The following is a 21253-nucleotide window of genomic DNA, read 5'->3' as shown; positions in this document are numbered from 1 at the left end:
AAGACCCTACCACAAGTTAAAACTGAGAAAATATCCCTTGGAGATGTTGTTTTTTTTTTTTTTAACATAATTGGTGAATGTATTGGTTTAAAAAAATCAGCAGTGATGTCTTTATGATTGGCTATTCCATTCTTGACCAAAGCTGCTCTTTAAGTAGTTTATCGTGGGAAATTGTCACACTAAATTAAAGGGGGATTTTATGTAAATTGTCTGCTTGAAAAATAAAAAAAATACAGGAAAAAAAGAAAACAGATCAAAGGTTGGGTAGATCTAGAGGGTACATTGGTGGACATAGGATTGATGGGGGAGGGAGTAGGCATTTGAAGACAAGGAATGGGGTTTTTACATAAGCAACTGAGGGTTGGAATGGGGATTGGGAATAAGAGTATGCTAACCATTATGGAATAAGTCAATTAAGAGCATCAGTGATTTGCCAGGAGAGAGAGGGGACAGGGAATTAGATTGTCCAAGGCCCTCCCTCAAGGTCCACTCTTGTGAAATGGTGATGTAAGATGTGTCCTGTAAGGCCCAGGAGAATCATCTCATAGCAGGGAGAAGCAAGAAAAGATATGGCCCGGGGAAGTTGGTCAGGAGGTTGGAGGAGGCTGTGGGCAATGGATTTGATTGGAGTTTGACCTCTAGAGGACTACAGCACATCCTTTCATGGAAGGCAGAAGAGGTTCTACTATGATGACAAAGGCAGGAGGTAGGTGGCTGAATCTGCTGCTGACACAGAATTTCCAGTGCTCTTCAAGTCCCACCTCTTCAATATATAGATTAGGAAACTGAGGCCCAGAAAGTTCACGTGGCTTGATATATTGTTTGTCCTTCAGTCTTGAAGAGGACCAGAGAAATTAAATACTATATTAAAGAAACTGAGGGGGGGGTGGAGTTAAGATGGCAGAGTAGAAACAGGACATTGGAGCAGCTTTGGCTTCCACCTTCCTCAATCCATGTAAAAGGGGACTCTGAACAAACTTTGGAGCTACAGAACCCACAAAACGACATGGAGAAGCTAACCTCCCACTGAGGACAGCCCGGGAGGCCAGCAGGAATCAGCCAGAGCAGCACTCTGGGAGCTGAGCCCAGCTCCACACCAAGGTTTTAGCCCCAGGGCAGGCCAGACCAGCCACAAGCTGGAGGGACTCCAGAACACCAGTGCTCTTCACTGTTTTCAGTGGCTGTGGCTGTTTTCAGAATTATCAACACATAGATGCTAAGGACAAAGTGAGAGGTCAGTGCAGTGTGGACAACCAGTAGTTGGGAGTGCATCTGTTTTTGCCCCCAGGGCAAGAAGCTGCTGAGGGCTGCAGCACAGCTCCCTCCACATGGCAGCTTCAGCTCCTGGCCTGCAGACTGTAGGGGGACCAGGCAACCACTCTGAGGAGTAAACACTCTTGCTTTAACTTTCTTGGATCTGGATTGTGGTCTAGGGTGGAGTTCCTGAAGTGTGTGACCAGCTTGCCAGAGCATGTGGAGGCTTCAGAGAGGGCACCCAACTAATACTTCAGGCAGCTGAGAAAACCCCAGCTTTTGGGATTGAAGCTTCCCTGTCTGGTAGCAGAGTCCTACTGTGGCAAAAAGCCCAAAAGTCAAGTAATTGAGTGGCAACATGACCAGGCAAAGGAAGCAAAGCAAACAGAAGAATTCAACATTAGACTCCTATTTTGGGGACAAAAAGGAGCAATGCATGGAACAGGAGGAAGACAGTGAAGTCAGAACTCCTGCACCAAAAGCTTCAAAGGAAAAAATAAGCTGGTTACAAGCCATAGAGGACCTTAAGAAGCAGATAAGAGAAGCAGAGGAAAAATTGGGAAGAGAAATGAGAACAATGCAAGAAAATTATGAAATGAGAGTCAACAACCTGAGGAAAATAACACCTTAAAAAACAGACTAACTCAAATGACAAAAGAGGCTCAAAAAGGCAATGAGGAGAAGAATGCCTTAAAAAGCCGAATTTTCCAGATGGAAAAGAATCTCAAAAGCTCAATGAGGAGAATCATTGCTTCAGAATTAGATTGGAGCAAATGGAAGCTAATGACTTTATGAGAAATGAAGATGCTGTTAAACAGATAGAAACAAATGAAAGAATAGAAGGAAATGTGAAATATCTCATTGGGAAAACCACTGACCTGGAAAATAGTCCAGGAGAGATAATTTTAAAATTATTGGACTATCTGAAAGCCATGATCAAAGAAAGAACCTAGGAATCATCCTCCAAGAAATTCTCAAGGAAAACTGCCCTGATGTTTTAGAACCAGAGGTCAAAATAGAGGTTGAAAGAATCCACCAATCACCTCCTGAAAAAAAAAATCCCCCAAAGAAAACTACTAGGAATATTATAGCAAGGTTCTGAAATTCCCAGATCAAGGAGAGAATATTACAAACAGCCAGGAAGAAACAATTTGAATATTGTGGAAACACAATCAGGATAACTCAGGATCTGGCAGCTTCTACACTGAGGGATTGAAGGGCTTGGAATATGATATTCTGGAGGGCAAAGGAGCTGGGATTAAAACCAAGAATCACCTACCCAGCAAAACTACAAAAAGTATCATGTTTCAGGGGAAAATATGGTAATTCAGTGCAATAGAGGACTTTCAAGCATTCTAGATGAAAAAACCAGAGTTGAATAGAAAATTTGACATTCACATACAAGAAGCAAGAGAAGTATGAGAAGGTAAACAGGGAAAAGAAATAATAAGGAACTTATCAAAGTTGAACTATTAACATTCCTACCGTGTTTCCTGATAATAAGACCTATCCTGAAAATAAGCCCTCCCCTTACTGTGTAAGATTCCTCTAAAATAAGCCCTCCCCCGAAAATAAGCCCTATTGAGATTGCTACTGTAGTGAAGGTGATCCCCTGCGCTACACGCTACATTATGGTACCCTCTGTATGCACCGTCACCCCCCTGGTGAAATGCACACTGTGCTCCGAGCTGCATCCAATCAAAGCTGCAGCAGTGAGCGCGTCATCCTGTTCTTCCCCAGTGATTTACTTATTGAATAAAGGTACATTTTTTTGTTCACATTTACCTGTTTATTAAAATTGCTGTCAATATTCATTAAAATAAGCCCTCCCCTGAAAATAAGCCCTCTGGTGTTTTTCTTTCAAAAAAAAAATAAGACAGTGTCTTATTATTGGGGAAACATGGTACATGGAAAAACGATAATTGTAACTGATGAAACTTTTCTCAGTATGAAAATAGTTGAAGGGAATAGAAATGTGTGTGTGTGTGTGTGTGTGTCTACATTGGAGAGTATACGGCCATATGAATACATATGTGAATGTGTGTATATATGTTTACAGGTATACATAGATAGAGGGCAAAGGACCAATTTAATAGGAAGGGATGATACTTAAAAGGTGAAATTAATAGGTGAGAGAGGAATATAATGAGAGGAGATGGGGAGAGACAGAATGGGGTAAACTATCTCATATAGAAGAGGTGAGGGAAAATGGTTACAATGGAGGGGAAGAATAGGAAGGCAAAAGGGAATGGGTCAACCTTATTCTCATTGAATTTGGCTCAGGGAGGTAATGAAATACACACTAAATAGGGTATCTCACCCTCCAGGAAAGTAGGGGGGAAGGGGATGAGAAGGGGGATGATAGAAGGGAGGGCAGGCTGGGGTGGAGGGCAGTTGGAAGCACCCACTTTTCAAAAGGGACAGGATCAAAGTAGAAAATAGAACAAGTGGGAAGTGGGATAGGAGGGAGGAAAATATTGTCAGTCTTTTACAATATACCTATTATATTAATGTTTTGCATTAGCTACACATGTATAACCTATACTGAACTGCTTATTTTCCCAGTAAGAGTGGGTGACTAGGATGGAAGGGAATGCATCTGGAATTCAAAGTGTTAAAATCAAATTTTTAAAAATTTATACATATATACTATTATTAAAACTATTTTACATGTAGTTGGGAAATAAGATATACAGGCACTGGGGCATAGAGATCCACCATGCCCTACTGGAAAAGTCGAAGGGGGTGTGGGAGAAGATATGGGAGAAAGCAGATTGGAGGAGGGGATATTCTGTGGGACTGCTATTTTGGGATGGTGGGTAGGGGAAAAACAGGGAGAAAATTTGTAACTCAAAATCTGGCGGAAATGAATGATGTAAATCAGAAGTTAATAAAGCATTTGAAAAATGAAAAAAAAAGAAATTGGGGGTGATTAAGAGGGCAATGTGTTAGAGAAAATGGGAAGGTATGGGATCACAGGTGCAGGCTGATGCCACAGGAAAGTGATGCCATTACTTGCAAGTAAACTGGATTGAAGTGAGAGAGGTCTGTGCAAAGTCACCATCCTCACCTTCTCTTCTGGAGCCTTCTGGGTCCACTGGCAAAATATAAATCAGGATTACTGATTTATGTTATGATGAGCATGGCCCTTGATGCAGTGGCAGATCTTGGCCTTTTTAAGGTAAGATCTTTCCCCAAATCTCAGTTTTTGGCTTGAGATGGTGAGATGGACCAAGCTAATTGGTCCAGCAAGCAGAGCCCTGACTTCAAAGTCAAGACCTCAGTATAAATCCTGGTTTTGTCACTTGCTGCTTGTGAAAGCTGGAGAAGATGCTTAACTTCCCTGAACCTCAGGCTCAGCAATAAAGAGATAATGAGTATTGGAGAAAGATCACTTATTTAGAACTGGAAGGAACTTCCAAAGACATCTAGTCTAACCCCATTATTTTATAGATTATGAAACTGAGGTTAAGGAAGGATCATCAATTTGCCCATAGTCACACAGGTAGAAACTGTCAGAGGTGACATTTATATACACATGCTGAGATTATATAGGAAATCATAGGAAGAGCAGAGGACTACTCCCCAAGTCTGCTGACTCTGGAGTCAGTATTGTAAAACCTCCATTGCTTCTTTAGTCACTTAGGAAACTGATATAGAACACATGACTCAGCCTGCTATGTAGAGACCTGCAAGACAGGACAGTCACCATAAGGGTAGGAGGAGCTGGGGGGAAAACCAGAAACTAGGAGTGCCTAGAAGAGATCAATTAACTCTTTAAACCTCTACAAGCTAATTGAGTATCAAAACACTATGTATTTTCAATTTATATATTCTACATATAGAAGATGGTTGTATTCCCCAGGATTCCTTTTTTTTTGGCGGCAGACATATTTTGAAGGCTAGATGAATACTACAGAAGAACTGAATATGGAAATTTGTGAAGGTCAGCAGTGAGGTATTGGGAAAAGCATTCTGGGAGGCAGGTGAATCTTACTGAGGAAAAGATATTCATAGCAGCTTTTGGTTTAGGGTTCAGCCTGGTACAGGAGAGAAAATCCTATACTCAGAATCAGGAAGAAAGACCTGGGTTCAAATCCCAATCTTAATCACTCGTTCCATGATGACCATAACTGAATCACTTAACTTACCTTAGCCTCAATTTTCCTCACATGTAAAATAGATATTAAATAATTGTAGCATTCACATGATCATATATTTGTATACATATATACAATGTACATGCCCATCCTCCACACAGCTACCAAAATACATTTCTAAAGTGCAAGTATAACCACACTAGTCCCCTATTCAGTGAACTCTAGTGACTTCTTAAAATCTCTAGTGATGATTTTTCAGAACAAATAAAATTCCTCTATTCAACATTTAAAGCCTTTTACATCTTGGTTCCATCCTACCTTTCTGCCATTACTATGCCATTACATATTCCCCTTCTTGAATTCTACAATCCATTTAAACTGGCCACATTACTGTCCTTTCTTGCTACATTTCCCACCTCTGGTTGGTCATGACTAGTTGGTCACAATCTAGTGCCTTCTGCCTTCCTTCTCTTAGAAACCCTAGGTTCCTTCAAAACTCATCTCAAAAATTACCTCCTTTGAGAAGCATTTCCCCCACTGTTATACTATACAACACTTAGTTAGCTTAGGAACAGGAGTTCTATAGTGCAGTGGACAATGGGGTCTTTAGGTGGAGAATGTGGAAATGGGCTAGATAGAGCATGCTATTTATGACTGGCATTAGGCTTAGGGAGCCAACAATGGGAAGAATTAGCAGGAGTTGAAAACCATCAGGGAATTCCCTTCCTGAATCCTGTCCTTCTACTTAGATATATTTAGCTCTACCACTCTCTTTCATACCTCCAAAGACCTGACTCTTAGCTTTACCTGGTGAGGTGAAAATTACAGATTGGAGAAGAGACAATATCTGCAGAGGGAAAGAGGGGTCTCAGAGGAGTTAAATAATGAGCCTCATCAGTGCAAAGGAAAGAGGAATTCCTATGCCCATTGACAAATGAGAAAGTTGATTCATATGTAAGGAAATTGGATTGCACAAATCCAAAAAAATATATACAATTTCTTTTTTTTCATTCTGCTTATTTTCAAGACAGTCTTTGACTTTATTTTCCAGGTGATGGAGAAATCAAAGCAATTTTGGAAGCACCATTGGACTGATCATTACCAAAAAAATGGGCACACTAAGTGGAAGGGCCAAGATTTGATAGCTCTGACTACATAGCATATCTTAATAGTAGGAAACAGCCTTTAACAATATAAAGAGTATTCAACTAGAATCAATAGAACACAAATTTGTAAAGCTATCAAAAGATGAGGATAGTTAATGTTGATAGAGCTGTGAACTCATATGCCCATTATGGAAAGCAGTTTGGTGTTCTGCAAATAAAATTGGTAAAATGTTCATACCTTTTGACCCAGAGATACTACTGCTAGGCATATATCCTAAGGAAGCCATTGAGAACAATAAAGGCTCCATAGAGATCAAAACATTTGTAGCAATACTTTCTGTGACAGCAAAAAAGTTGGGGAGGGGAAGTAGTTCTCCATTGATTTGGGAATGGTTAAATAAATGATGGTAACTGAAAATAATGGCCCATTACTATGCTTTAAAAAAAACAATAAATGTGATGAATACAGAGAATCACAGATTTACATGACCTGATGCAGAGTCAAATAAGTAGAGCCAAGAAAATGATCATATATAGAGACTACAATGTGATCGAAAAGAACAACCATGAAACAATCAAAAGTGAATATTGAAAACTTACAGAGAACAAATATGGTTCCAAAGAAGATGCATGAGAATATACTCCTAACTTCCTTCTTTGGAGAAGTCAGAGGTGTCTTGACATGAAATATTTTATACACACACACACACACACACACACACACACACACACACACATATATATGTGTATGTATGTATGCATATATATGTTTTTTCTGACTTTTTCAATATTTTTGCTAATCTTTTTTTCTTTAAAAAATCATTTGTTTTATGGGATGGCTCTCTAAGAGGCAAGAGAAAGAGATGTAGGAGATATAAAAAAAAGTGAAAGATATCACTGAAAATTATTTTTTTTAAAAGAATATGATTGCAGTTCCAGCCCTGACACTTTCTAATGGTGTAAACATTGATGAGTTACTTAGTCACAACATCTTACTGTGGCTGGCACAGTTGGTGGGCTAGTGAGCAGTGAGAATAATGAGACAGGGGTGTAATCTGTTTATTACAGGACCATTTCATACAGAGCCAAGGATACAAGGGGCATACAGCATTTATAAGCCCCCAGCAGAAGGTCTATGTGACCCAAAAGAATGCAGACACCCCAAAAGAATGCAGACAATGTACAAGGACCCTCCCCTGGTCTTGTTTACTCTTTTCCCTTGCTTAAGATTAGTTATTTATTAGGGCAATATCATAGGACCATATCCAGAGGCATAAACAAAAAAGGTTACACACCCTCCTGCTTATCTGCCCTGTAACCTTTCAGATAATTGTATAGGGGAGGGGAACATTCTGTTAGTGGGTCCAGGGAACCCCCAAAAGCTCTCTACACATATTAAAGTTGGAAGGATCTCAACAACCATCTAGTCCAACACATAAATAAAATCCATTTAACAACATAGGAATAATCAGTCAACCTCTGCTGGTCCAAAGTGAGAGGGAGGAGGAGAGAATCCATTACCCCTTAAGGGTTGTCATTCCCTTTCTGAATTCATTAGCAAGTTGTATTTTTTTTCCTGACATTAAACCTAAATTTGACTCTTCTACTCATTACTCCTGGTTTTGCTATTTGGAAGCAAACAAAAGAAGCCCATCCTTCCTTCAGGTGACAGCCCTTTGTGTACTTGAAGATGGTTATCTTCTTTTCTCTAGGCTAAGCCTGTCAAATTCCTTCAACTAATCACACATTATGGACTCAGTGCCCATAAAGTCCTATCTCGATTGCTGTCCATGGTTCTGCAGCTTATCGATTTCCCTAAATTGTGGCTTCCAGAACTGAAAACAATATGTAGAGAATAACAGAGTACAGTGGGACAGTCACTTTTCTATTCCTGGAAGCTATGCTCCCTTTAATGTATTATCTAGTTCACAGGGTTTTTTTGAAAGAAAGTGATTCATAAATCTTTAAGCACCATGTGAAAGGCAGAAGTTTGGTGCTGTGGAAAGAATGCTGGATTTGGAGTCAGAAGACCTGATTCTGTTTTGTATATGTTGAGTTTGAGATGATTATACGATATATAGTCCTAGCAGTTGGTGATATGGAAATGGAGCTCAGAAGGGAGATTAAGACTGGGTTTATAGATCTGGGAACCATCACCACAAAAATGATCATTGAATACATTGAAACTGATAAGATCATTAAGTGAGAGAGTATAAGGGAAAGGACAAAAGGGCCTAGGATAGATACTTGAGGGATACCCACAATTTTTAGGTGTGACAAGAATGAAGAATGAGTAAAAGAGACTGAGAAGGCCTAAGATAGGATAACCTAGGAAGGGCAGAGTCATGAAAACCCAGAGAGGAGAGAAAAATTGAGAAGAAGAGATGGTGGTCAACAGTGTTAAATGATGCTGAGAGGTCAAGAGGATGAAGATCAAGAAGAAGACGTTAGATTTAGGGACTCAAAATCATAGTAATGATGAAGAACAGGTTAAGAAGGCATAAGGTGTTAGGGAGAGATGGAAAGATAAAAAATTTGCAACCCTTTCATCTCAATATATTATCTTTTGTTCAAATATTTAGGATGAACCAAAAAGTCTTAGTGAAGTTTTAAACTTTAATATATTAAATAAAATTCAACTTCCTTATTAAACCTTAATAGTTTAAATCTGCACTGTCTTTTGATATAGTTTGTTTAAATAATAACAATAATAATAATAATGGTGCTTTTATGTGGTGCATTTATGTAGTGTATTAAGGTTTGCAAAACTCTTTACAAATATTTCACTTGACCCTCAAAACAATCTTGAGAGATAGGTGCTGTTATTAAAATAATTTTTACCAATGAGAAAACTGTGACATAAGGTTAAGTGACTTGCCCAGGGTCATACTGCTAGTGGGTGTCTGGGGCTAAATTTGAATCCAGGTCTTTTTGACTCCAAGCCCAGCTAACTAGCCACTTGGTCATATAGCTGTGTGGGACTAAGTGAGTATTTTTGTTATTCAGTTGTTTCAGTCATACACAGCTCTTCATTATTCCATTTAGGGTTTTCTTGGCAAAGCTACTGCCGTTGTTTGCCATTTCCTTTTGCAGTCCACTTTACAGATGAGGAACTAAGGCAAACAGGGTTAAATGACTTGCCCAGGGTAACACAGCTACTGTCTGAGGTCAGATTTGAACTGATGAAGATAAGTCTTTCTACTTCCAAACCCAGTGTACCATCAAGAAGCCTGACCAAGTAAGCATACTAAATTGTAAAATCTCAGAGTTGGAAAGTCTCTAGATGGAAAAAAATTTGTTTATTTAATCAGACAACATGGGTTCAAATTCTGCTTCTACTCATTCACTAACTGATTGAACTTCACTGGGCCTTAACTTCCTCAGTAAGTAAAATGCCAGACTTGGGCTAAGTGGCCTCTAAGGATCCTAGTGGCTTTAAATTTACCAGTCTGAATAATCTCATCTAACTTTCAAATGATTGTAGACATTTGTAAAATATTCCAGACACATCTCCTACTGGAATAGCAATAGGGTTCTTAATACCTAGCAGAGTATCCCATTCCACTTTAAGGCAACCCTGATTGTTAGAAAGTGCTTGCCTATATTCAGCTGAAATCTGCCTCCCTGTGGCTTTGACCCTTTGCTCCCTATTCTCCCCTTTGGAGCCAAATAGTGTATTGCTAATCCCTACTGTGACATTAATCCAAAACCAGAGATGTGAAACTGTGTCCAGCAGGAAGGACCCTCCTCAGTTAAAAGGTTAATTATTTTAATAGCTGATGTGGCTTTCCTCTCAGGCACATCAGAGTGCAGAAAATTTATCATAAAAGGCACATCTCATTAGGTACACACAGAGAAAATAACCTCATTAACAGTGTGCTGTGAAGGAGATACAAGGCACCTCCTGTTCAAACAGGGTCAAAATGAGGAAATGGATCAGAGCAGGAAACTGTTCCTTGAGTTATTTGTGCTTAGCATATTCTGTGCCTATTTTTTTTAAAAGCCTGTTTAAAAGGTCTATGTGCTCAGCCAAAGTCAGAGACTAAGAGAGAGATACCTTAGCAGAAATTCTAGGGTTCTTAAGAGACTATTCCTATAATAGTTATAGCAGTTTTGTCAGGCAATACAATGACAGTCAATAAAGGGAGAATTTCATAAGAGTTGACACCCCATGATTTATTTGTTTTTCCTAGAATTATGTAGTATTGTATTAACAGATGAGACACTGATTACTGCAGGTTAAGTCTCAGATGTAATTAAGATACAAGATTTGGTTCTAAGGCATGGAGGAGGCTGAGAGTAAGAAAGATGATGAGAAAATGGCTTCAGCCAGATTGATTTCAAATGAACTTATTGTACTTATAACTAACATTGGTGCCCAAGTAGCTAGATGGTGCAGTGAATAGAGTGCCAGACCTGGAGTAAGGAAGACTTATCTTCTGAGTTCAAATCTGGCTACAGACACTTACTAGCTGTGTGACCCTGGGCAAGTCACTTAACCTCATTTGCCTCAGTGTCTTCATCTGTAAAATGAGCTGAAGAAGGAAATGGTGGCTCACTCCAGTATCTTTTTGAAAAAATGGGGTCACAAAGAGTCAGATATGACTGAAAATGACTGAAAAACAGTAAGGCTGATGTTCACTTCAGATAACTTCTGGAAACTACCACATTTGTGAAGGACTATCAGATGGAAGAGGTGTTTGATTTACTCTTCTAAAGGACTTAGCACAGTGCCTGGCACATAGCAAGTATTATATAAATGTAGCTATTATTATTATTATCATCATTATTATTCATTTATTCATTCTACTTGGCTCCAAGAAGGCAGAACTGTGAACTATGGGTGGATGGTGCAGCAGATTTCATGCCCACTTGAAAAATTCTTTGACAATTAGAACTCTCCCAAAGTGGATTTGAGCTACCTTGGGAGGTCCTTAGGGGAACCTCATATATTACTCCTTTCTGAGACTGTTGTAGAGGGCATTCCTGCTAGGATTAGGTGACCTTTGCCTTTATCCTCCATTCCACCTCAGGATTTATGATTGTATGATTTTCCATGATGAGCTCTGTTTCTTCCCCTCCATAGTTTGTCATCTTTTAGATTCTAAGATTCAGTACAGTAAAGCGTGATGAGAAATCTGATTATAAAAATACTCCTACAATTTAAATTTGGATTTTTAACCTAGAAAAGAAATGGAGTATGAAATATCAACCATTCTCACATCTCTTTCTCTCTTCCCTGTGCATGTGTGTGTGTCTGTCTCCAACCCCCACTTCCCCCGCCCCTGAAATTAAGATATCTTTGGAGCACCTGTCTAGAACCTTGGTATTCTTTGGAGTTTTTGAGGCCACTTCAGTTGGTTTTCATTATCATGAGAATAGGAGACATTATTCTTTGATAAATTTCTTAAACATTACTATTTGGCCAATTTGATATGTGTATCAAAAAAAAGTTTAAACAAAATTTCTTGTAAGAGTCCTTAAATCAAAACATACTTTGCTGATGCAGTAGAAATGTTTGTTTGTATAAACATTAAAAGTTTTCAAAAATTTTCATCACCCATGATCAGAAAATAAAGAAGTATCTGAGAATATTAAAAATGTTTTTTTTTCCATACTTAAACCTGAATCAGGACATTTTAACATCACAGCTTCCATATCTGCAAAATGAGGATTGTTATACTTGCACCACTCACTTCGCAGGTCTGGGGTTATTGTGGGAAAGTGCTTAGTGAAAGATGGTGATGAGGATGATGAGGGTGAGGATGAATTTTATCCAAGGTATTGGACCTGCATTTTCCCTCACATGTTTCCAAGTGCCAAGGGATTATAAGATTTTTTTAAGGTGGAAAGTAAATTATAGATGTAATCAAATTCAGCCAGCATTTTACAGATGAGAAAATGGACAACCAGAAAGGTTAATTGAATTATCTAAGGTCAAATAATTAGTAAGAAGCAGAACTAGTATTTAAACCTGGGATCGTCTTTGTTTTATTTCTTAGATTCTCCCCCTTGGCTAAACTAATGCCATAATGAAAATACCAGTCTGCAGGTGGCCTCTCAGAGCTGAGTTGTTAGTATTTGCCAACAGTAAGTATATCCCAGGGTGCAATTTATAAGTTCATCTAATTAATATAATCATAGATATGTAGCTACCCAGGCCTTAGAGGCCATCTAGTGGCTTTTGTCCTTCTACCACTTTATAGATGAAAAGAAAACCCAGAGACAGAAGGTGATAACCTTCTAAAGATTATGCAGCTAGCAAGGGGCAGAGTCACAATTTGAATTCAAGTCCTCAGACTCAAAAGATCTAGCTCTCTATAGTATTATACATCCTAAGCCTAAGCACAGAGAGTTCAGTGTACCCCTCTGATTGTTTAGTGTGTGTGTACATATGAATATTTTATCTGAATATTAAAAATATCAAAATTTGGGTGACTAGGTGGCAGGACCTGAGTTCAAGTCCAGCATCAGACACTTAACACTAGCTGTGTGATCTTGGGCAAATCATTTAACCCTAATTGCCCTGCCTTGCCCCCTACAAGAAGTTAAAAAAAATCAAAATAAAGGTTAAGCAACATTTCCTTATCTCTCTCCATATAAATATGTATATGCATATATATGTACACACATACATAATGAACTATACATAATTCAATGATATGGCACTAAAAAAGAAAAGGGATGTCAGAGGCCTGATAATCGTATTTCTTCATATAACAGATAAGAGAATTGAGACCTAGAGAGATGAGCTGACTTGCCCATGGTTAGTAAGTAGTTAGATCATCTGACTCACAATTAAGAACCCTTTCATTATAGCATGCTACCTCGGAAAATGTCTCTGTCCAAATTTAGCCAAAGCCAGACACAGGTTACATAGTCCTAACTTTAGGAGGAGAAATTAAATTGCTTGGCTCTAGAAATAATGAAGTTGCACATCCAATGAGTGAATCATTAGGAAAATAAAGGAATGATATTATAGGAATATAATGGAATGTAGGACCTATAGGGATTGAGGTGAACTTCTATAGAATCGAGCAATAGTTAAAATTTTAGTATGTCATTCATAACTTGAAAATAAGCAAATATTATAAATCAAGGCTTGATTTATTGCCTTGTGATTATCTGGATTTAAAGTGATAGAGAAAATGTGAATAATGCAGATTAAACTTTAAAGTGTGTTCTGCAATCATTTTCTTGCCTTAGAAAGCTGATTATTACATATTTACCTACACATTCCTGCTTGTAAGGTACCTCTCCCACCTGTGTGCCCCACCCCAATCAAACACAATTCCCTTCCACAATTTCAAAAATTAGGAAAGGGACATTTCTATTTTGTTATTTAAATTTAGCATTGCACAGTGTTTTGTAACCTTGGGGTTTTTTGTTCTAATAATGGATATCTTTTGGTTTAGGTTTCGATTTTTCTTTTAATTGTATTGATGGATTCATTTGCCTGGATTTTTTTTTCTTTTTTAAAGAGGAAAACTGCTTTTTTTTCTAGCTTTAACCAAACAATAGCTAAGCCTTTAATTAATACCCACTATGTGCCATCCTCTGTATTAGACAATGAAGACACAAAGACAAGGGAAACAGATCTTACCCTCCAGGAGCATCCACATCATCCTTAAAAAGTCAGGGAAGCAGAGAATTTTTTAAATCAATAGAATCACGTGGGACCTGTCAGTTAGTACCTGTGTGATAGTGGATAAATACCTTAACTTTTCTGGCCTTCTGAAGGTTGGTCTGGCTAATGACTCATCCAACTGTCAAATAATAAGGTCCTGGGGGAAGGCTGTAAATGTGAGGGTTTGAGGACCAAGAATCAGCTTTAGTCTGGGGACTTCTCTCTCCTATCATCCCTCCAACTACCATCAGAATTCTAATGAAGATTGTCCATCTCCCTTAGATGATGAAATTAGATCCATGGGATCATCTCATGATGAATTCATGAGCAATTTCTTTTTCATGAGTCTTTGGAGAGCTTTGTTTTATTGGGGTGAGGGGGGAAGGAGGAAGGTTATTTTGTCTCCCTAGTTCCTTCTGTTTTGTGTCACATTTAGGCCATATGATTAATACTTATGTCTGTATATCATGGATCGAGGGTGTGTGCATGTGTGTGTGTGCATGCGTGCGTGTACTTTTACCTCTTTAGAGACCATGTGGCCTACCAGAAAGAGTGCAGCATTTGGAGTCAGAAGACCCAATTAGGATCAGGCTTTAAAACCTAACTTGAATACTAATTAGGTGTGTGACCATAGGTAACTAGGTGGCATAGTGGACAGACTGCTAGACACAGAGTCAGGAAGACTTGAGTTCAATCCCGGCCTCAGAAACTTATTCACTGTGCAACCCTGTCAAACCACTCTCAGTTTCCTCATCTGTAAAGTGATGATAATGTAGCACTTACCTCTGAGTGTTATTGTCAGAATAAAGTGAGATGATATTTGTAAGTACTTCACAAACTTTAGAGTGTTAAATAAATGCTAGTTATCATTCTTTCTTTTTTTTTTTTTTAAAGCAATTGGGGTTAAGTAACTTGCTCAAGGTTACACGGCCAGTTATTTCTGGGTGTGGTGCTGAGTATCTGAGCCCGGATTTGATCCAGGTCATCCTGACACTGGAGCCGGTGCTCTTACTCGCTGAGCCACCTGGCCACCCCTAAGCAATTGGGGTTAAGTAACTTGCGCAAGGTTACTCGGCCAGATGTTTCTGAGTGGGTGCTAAGTGTCTGAGCCCGGGATTCGATCTCCAGGTCTTCTCAACACTGGAGCCGGTGCTCTTACTCGCTGTGCAACCTGGCCGCCCCGTTAGTTATCATTTTGAATTATCATCTGAATTTCTATTTTTTCATTTGTAAAATGAGGATTACAATATCTGCTCTACTTCCCTCCTATGGATGTTACTACATGAATAACAAGCTAATATTGGTACTATTTCATAGCAACTAGGGATGGATTTCAGAAATGCTGTGAAGGTAGAATTAGTAAGATTTGTCAACTGTTTATATCAGGGGGAAGAGGTATAAGGGAGAGGGAAGTATAAAGGATTATTCTGGTGTTGCAAATTTGGGTCCAACCTCCTTCTTTTACAAATGAGGAAAGTGAAGTTTAGAGGGGTTAAATGACCTGTCCAAGGCCACACAGTACAAAGGAACAGAGTTGGGATTGTATGTTACCCCCTCATCTTCATCCTCATCTTTACTCCCGCATGTCCAAAAGAATAGGAGGTCTTTAGTGGAGAAACCTATCATGGAGGGAGAATATAATTACATGCCCTGTGTTCTAGGAAAGCAGCAGCTCAGAATATGGTTTACTCTCTTTTTCAGGTCCCTGGCTCCAGGCTCACAGATACCATATAGTAATACAGAATATTCTAGGGGTGGCTAGGTGGTGCAGTGAGTAGAGCACCTTCCCTGGAGTCTGGAGGAACTGAGTTCAAATCCGGCCTCAGACACTTAACACAAAAAGTAGCCATGTGATCTTGGGCAGGTCGCTTAACCACAATTGCCCTCCGAAAAGCAAAAAAAAAAAAAAAAAAAAGACTATTCTGTAAACACCTTACCATGACATATAATGCAGGCTAAGATATCTCCCCTTCTCCTCCTCTTCTTCTTCCTTCTCCTTCTCTACCTTTTATTTCTTTCTCTTCCTCCTCTTCCTCCTCCTCCTTGTTTTTCCCCCCTCCTCCTGCTCTCTCTCATCTTTCTCCTTTTCCTCTTCTTCCTTCTCATTCTTTCTGTTAATATTATTATTTTAGCTTAGCATAAGGAAAATAGTTCCAATAATTAGAACTCTCCCAAAAGCCTTTGAAAAAAGGTTTCATGAAAAGGGATGTGGTATAGAACACCCATACTTAGAGAACAGTTGGAGCAGACGAGACTCTGAGATCTTCCAACTTGAAGATGTTATAATTTTATATTACAGTCCTTCACCCTGAGCCAGATTCTATATATATGATATATGTGTCTGTATGCATGTATAAATATACGTGTATGTATATGATCTTATATACGTAATATATGGTACATATTTGTGTATAAATATATTTGTATATATAATATACATAATAAAGATATGTATATCCTTATTACATTTTCAACACTCCTGCTGGGGCTCTGCCCTCATATTATACATGCACTCTCCCAGTAAATGTTCATTTAATCTGACCTTAACCTTAACCCCTCTCATTCCCCACCCTACTATTAAAAGCTAGTCAGTCAACAAGTCTTTATTAAGTATTTATTTTTCAGCAAGTACTGTGCTGGTTGCTGGGGACACAAAGAAAAACAAAAATATAGCCTCTGCCTTCAGGAAGTCCACATTCGTTTGTTTTTTTTTTTTAGAAATTGGGGTTAAGTAACTTGCTCAAGGTTACATGGCCAGTTATTTCTGGGTGTGGTACTGAGTGTCTGAGCCCGGGATTCGATCTCCAGGTCGTCCCAACACTGGAGCCGGTGCTCTTACTTGCTGTGCTACCTGGCCGCCCCTTTTTTTTTTTTTTTAAGAAATTGGGGTTAAGTAACTTGCTCAAGGTTACACGGCCAGTTATTTTTGTGTGGGTGCTGAGTATCTGAGGCCGGAACTGATCCCAGGTCTCCCAACACCAGGGCCAGCGCTCTTACTCACTGCGCCACCTGGCTGCCCCTGGAAGTCCACATTCTAATGGGCAGCTCATTAAATATCTCGAAAAAGCATAAAATGAACTAGCTGCTACTGACTTTCCCTTCAGTTGCTCCATGTAATTCTCAGGATCAAAATAAGTGACACTATAGGTCTCAGGAAAGGGCACTCTAGAAAGATGTACTGGCTCCCTAGGAGCTGCTGCTTTCCCTTCCCCCACCCCTGGCTTGTACTCTTTTTCCCTAGCTGCTCTGGCTTAGCCCCTTATGGTTGGTTTTAGGTTTTTAAACCCTTAGATTCCAGAGTCCATTAGACTCTGTTACTACTGTGTGACCTCGAATGTTCCATAAAGACCCTTGGAAAGGCATAATCTCCATTCAGTCCTTCCTCAGTATGCATGCTTTGTCTATGAGTGCTGTTTGTGATTTTTGCATCAATGTTAGAATTCCCATTACAAAAAAAAAAAATAAGGTAGATTTCTGTATTTACTTGGTGAGTTTTTCCTCAGAGTAATGAGTACCTTTTGTGCCTAAAAGATGCACCCCTTCTACCCACCCTATCCTAATTTAGTGGGGAGATTAGAGTATTTGTGACTTACAGGATACAGTCTATCAACATTCATCCAGCTTAATGTCCCAAGATACCAGTATTTCCAGAATTAGTCTTGCTGAAGAATCTGGGAAAGCAGCTTCATTAACAGTTCTTTGAGGACATGAAGCAACTCCTGTACAAATTTTAGTGAATTTGTAAACAGTTAAGGTGAACTGTTACAGGTTTTACATGTGATAATCTCTAAGGTCCCCTCCAATAATAATCCTAAAAGGGGCAATCTTGTTGACAAAATACTTGATAGAAGATGATAATTAGGCTGGTTGTTTTTCTTTGCATTATTGACATAATTACTAAGGATAGATAATGGGCATGATATCTATTTACTGTCAGGCTACACATATAGAATTATGAATATCTTTGGGATCAAGAAAAATATTATTGCCAAATAATTATAAAAATTGTTGAATAAGAACCAGTTTTGACAACTTCATTCATATTTTAAGAAGTATTGCCAGTAGACATGTTTTTGTAACCTTGAAAAAAAATTGATTTCCATCTGCCAACCTGCAACAAATGAATATTGTTGTAGAGGGCTTGGAGAATATTGGAGGAAGCAAAGTGGTTCTATAGGCTTTTGTGAAGGATAAAGTCAGCAACATGCTACAATCCAATTCCAATTCCTCACTTGTGTCCCTACCCCATGACTTCCAACTTTTGGTGAGGAAAATATATAACGAGTTGGTCTGGATACATTCTAAATCTTAAGATATTTATTTTCTTTTTATCCCTTTTACTTGATTAAAAAACAATAAGAAAAAGAAGAGAGACTGTCATATCATTGGCATAGGGAACTTTTGGTTGAGGAAATTCCTTCTACTAATGTAGGTTGGCACCTTCTCGGCAACTTAAGGTCTTAGAGATTTGCCTAGAGCACTGAGAGGTTTAGTGATCTTCCCAGTAGATCTTGGTACATGTCCTCTGACATGGGGCTTAAGCATAGGTTTTCCTAGCTTCAAGGCTGATTCTCTATTTAATATGTCACAAAACCTTTCCTTATAAAAAATATTCTAAATAAAATATGTGGCACCAGTTCATATTGTTTAGATAGATAATTAAAAAGTATATAGACATATATGTGTATACAAATAATATAAACATGATACCTAATTCATTTAGAATATACACCTATGTTTATCATAGGAATAAATGTTTATATGCATACCTACACACACGCATAGATACATACACAGGATGTCCTAAAAGTCTTAGTGTAGTTTCTGGCATTAGCTGCTTAAAACTCTACTGAGATTTTTCTAACACCATATGTGTATATGTGTGTGTGTATATATACATATATATGTATATATATGTGTGTGTGTATGTATATGTGTATATAATATGTATGTATATATTTCTATTGTGTGTGGCATTATGGATAGAGAGCTGGAGTCTGAGTAAGGAAAGTGTCTGAAGTCATATTTGAATTCAGGTCTTCCTGACTCCAGGCCCACTATCCACTGTGCTACCTAACTGTCCCAGATAATTAAGTGATTAAAATAGCTCAAATTATTATTACCCTCATTTGACATGTAAGAAAACTGTAGCCTAGAAATGTTAAATGACCTGTCCATAATCACCAAGCTAGGTAGAATCTGACCTAGGACTTGAATACAGGTCTTTGGACTTCAAAGGCAGACTATTTCTTTGAGAAGCCATATTATCAGAATGAATTTGACTACATAATTAACTTGAAATAATATACTAATATAGACAAAGGAACTAATATTTTCCCATGTCAGGGAGCTCCCAATACTGCAACTCTCTCTAGCCAGTATATTGCAGCCTTTCTGTGACTTAATAAGTAATCCCTAGGAAACTGCCTAAGGAACATTGAGGTTAAATGACTTAGTCAGGGTAAGTCATCTACTAAATGTCAAGGGTGAGAATTAAAATCAGGTGTCAGAATCAAAGTATCCTAGATTTACAATTAGACTTGTAAGTATCCTTGAAAGAAGGCCATCTAGTCCAATCCTCTCATTTTACAGATGAGGAAACTGAGACTCAGAAATATTATTTGCTGAAGGTTAAACAGGTAATAAGTGAAAAGGCGAAAGTTGAACCCAGCTACTTTATTGTTGTTGTTCACTCATATCCAATTCTTTGTGACCCCATTTGGGGTTTTCTTGTCAAAGATACTGGAGTAGTTTGCCATTTCCTTCTCCAGCTCATTTTACAGATGAGGAGACTGAGGCAGATAGGGTTAAGTGACTTGCCCAGGGTCACACTGCTATTCAATGTCTGAGGTCAGACTTAGGGCTTCCTGACTCCAGGCTCAGCACTCTATCCACTGAGCCATCTAGCTGCCAAACCCAGTTCAATTTGTCTTTTGCTTCTAAAACCGAATGAGGGCTGTCAGCCCCGAAGTCTAGTTCATTTCTTTCAAAGTCATTCTGTGTGCATGCTGCCTCAAACCTCAGTTAATATTTGGGCTATATCAATATCCACTCCTTCTGGAAATCTACCCAGACCTATGTTTATAGAGAAACCACAACTAATTGATCAATTCAAAGAAAAAGTCAATTCACTGAGAGTCAGTTAAGCCAACTGTTTTACTGAATCAGTCATTTCAGTTGACGTGGACCACCTACTGGACAAAGCCTGTTGAGACACTTTCCCTGCCCCCATTCCCACGGATGTTTTATAAAGGGTATCTATTCATTCAGAGATTTCAATGACTTCAAAATGTAGGAAGACTGATACTCAAGTGTGCTTTCATGTACTCTTAAGATAATGTTACATTTAGAGTATACTGTGTTCTGTATCATTTTACACTCTGTAGAGAAGATATAATTAAGACTCTGAAAGTAAATTTGACTGAGATTTTTAATAGCCAGCTGAAACTGCTGGTCAGCAAGCTGTGCTCAAGACTGCTCATTAAATCAAACTATTTCCTATTGCTTTTTAGAGGATGATTTTCCAGATATTTGAGGCTTATCATCATTTCTGATCACAAATAAGGGTTCTAATCACAAATAAATATTTGCTGCTACTTTGTGTCTTAGTCTAGCATATGAAGAATTCTTTGACTTTCTGTCAGGTATCAGAAATTCAGACCTGAAAAGGGGTCTTAGAGACCATATGACCCAACTCCCTCATTCTACAGATAGGAAAGCTAAGGCCCAGAGCCATTAAGTAAGTTACTGTTGGTTGCACAAGTGTTAAATAATAGTAATAGCTGGTATCTCTATAGTGCTTGAAAGTTTATAAAGTGTTTCACACATTTTATCCCTTTTCATCCCCATAGAAACCCTGAAATATTGTTGCCATTATTATTCCCACTTTATAGTTGAGGAAACTGAGGGAGACGGAGGTGAAATGACTTACCAAGGATCACACAGCTCTGAAGGGTCTGAGGCAGGATTTGAACTCAGGTCTTCCTTACTCCAAGTTCAGGATTCTATTCACTGTGCCACCTTGCTGCCCATACAAGTCCCTTAACCAATCCGAGTCTCAGTATTCTGATCTGTAAAATGACAAGATTGGGTGTGCGAGCCATTAAGGTCCTTTCCATTCCCAAATCTGTGAATTTGTAATCTGGCATTTCAGAAATAGCCAGTTG

At 38.6% G+C, this 21253-nt stretch overlaps 1 protein-coding gene across 2 annotated transcripts in view; it reads left to right on the top strand.

Moving 5' to 3' along the window:
- PLPPR5 (phospholipid phosphatase related 5) overlaps nucleotides 1–21253 on the top strand; it is a 190720-nt gene that overhangs the window by 34918 nt on the left and 134549 nt on the right. The gene's annotated exons all lie outside the window — the stretch shown is intronic.

The sequence above is a fragment of the Petaurus breviceps genome, unplaced genomic scaffold (genome assembly GCF_028583685.1).
Source record: "Petaurus breviceps papuanus isolate PSGF00001 unplaced genomic scaffold, PetGlider_PUasm1.0 90564, whole genome shotgun sequence".
Taxonomy (NCBI): Eukaryota; Metazoa; Chordata; class Mammalia; order Diprotodontia; family Petauridae; genus Petaurus; species Petaurus breviceps.
Note: the sequence above shows the minus strand (reverse complement) of the source record. Positions and strands in the feature narration are given on the sequence as shown.